The sequence below is a fragment of the Myotis brandtii genome, unplaced genomic scaffold (assembly GCF_000412655.1).
Source record: "Myotis brandtii unplaced genomic scaffold, ASM41265v1 scaffold434, whole genome shotgun sequence".
Classification (NCBI taxonomy): Eukaryota; Metazoa; Chordata; class Mammalia; order Chiroptera; family Vespertilionidae; genus Myotis; species Myotis brandtii.
In genome coordinates, this window is record NW_005366599.1 from 3445015 (window position 1) to 3446503 (window position 1489).

At 60.7% G+C, this 1489-nt stretch overlaps 1 protein-coding gene across 1 annotated transcript in view; it reads left to right on the forward strand.

The window, feature by feature from the left end:
* The window catches only part of SLC45A1 (solute carrier family 45, member 1), a 13715-nt gene that overhangs the window by 4818 nt on the left and 7408 nt on the right, over window positions 1-1489 (forward strand). The window lies entirely within an intron of this gene.

Sequence of the window (1489 nt, forward strand, 5' to 3'; positions counted from 1 at the left end):
TGGCCACGGGTCCTGCAGGAGGCTCCTCCCCAGCGCTGTGTGCGTGTCCGCGGTGTCTGCCATTTCCCGGGAACGTCTGCGCCGCGCCGGCCGCGGGATCTGGTGCCCACGTTTCCTGAAAGACAAACGCAAGGGGAACTGGTGGAGGCTGCTGGGCCTCCGGCCTCCGGCCCTCCTTGTGCCAGTGTCTGACCTTAGCTGACCACCCAGAGGCTGTCACACCTCTGGATGAGAAAGGGCAGTGAGCGGCAGCGTCCGTGCAGGCGGAGAACCTTCCGGAAGGCTGTGGGCATCGTATGTGGTATCGGAGGGATGGGCTGACAGGCTGCACCCTGGTTTGTGGGATCTGAGCAGCTTTCAGAGTCCGATCGAGAAGAGGCCACTGGAAGCGAAAGGGCTGTTCTCTCCTCCTGAGTCCACACAGGAGGCCTGGGGCCCCTGCCCTCGGGCCGCCCCCGGGGGAACTTCAGTGAGCCGGGGAGCCGGGTCCTCAGTCAGGCCTCCCTCTCCGGGCCTGGGAGACCCCTGGTTTCACAGGAGGTTAACGAGACACGTGGAGGTGGCTTTTCATTTTCTCTTCATTGTGACATTTTTTCTCCCCAATTGTTTATTGATTTTTAGAGAGAGAGGAAGGGAGAGGGAGAGAAAGAGAGAGAAACATTGATGTGAGAGTGAAACAATGATCGGCTGCCTCCTGCGAGCCCTCTACTGGAGATTGAGCCAGAAACTCTGGCACGTGCCCTGAGGGGCAACCCCTCCAGGCATGGACGCCCCCCTCCCCACCCCCGCCTAGCTGCCAGGGCTGCTGTGAAATTCCCCAGCGGGATCGCTTCCCGGTTGCTTCTCTGCTGCTCTGTGGCCAACAGGCCCAGGGCCTCTCTCATCACCTCGTACGGCCATTGTCATCTCATCTCCTGGGAGGGCATTGCCAGGCGCTGCCCGCGCCACGGGAGTCGGATCTGGGAAGGGTCGGAAGAACCGAAAATCGCTGGAGGGTTAGGAAGCCCGTTGTTCTGTCACAGCAGACACACCCCGCCTTGCGGGCCGGGCATCGCTCCCCTCGTCCGCCCCGAGGCCACAGCAGCCATCAGGCCTCTGCTCAACGCTGGGTGGGCCCTCCTGTCCCCTGTCCCCTTCCCAAAACTCAAACTGGCTTCCAGACCTCGGTTGTTCGTTGAGAATCTAAACTAAACTTCCTGTATGGCTGACAGTCTCCTTTTCATCCTTTGTAAAAGGTTCATTCTCGACATAGTGGGGTTTATGAATCAGTTCTTGGAAGAAAGCAAAACTCCTGAGCTAAACACACACACACACACCCGCACACGCCCCCCTCAGGTGGGGCCGCAGGTGGGCGTGGCTGCCGTCTTCCTTCCTCTGGGGCGGGGCTGACCTTGAACCAGCACCTCGGGCTACTTCCTTCCTCTTTCTGTTCCTCCTGGATCCCATCCCGGGTGCTGACCCAGCACAGGCCCCCTCCCCTCCCCCTTCC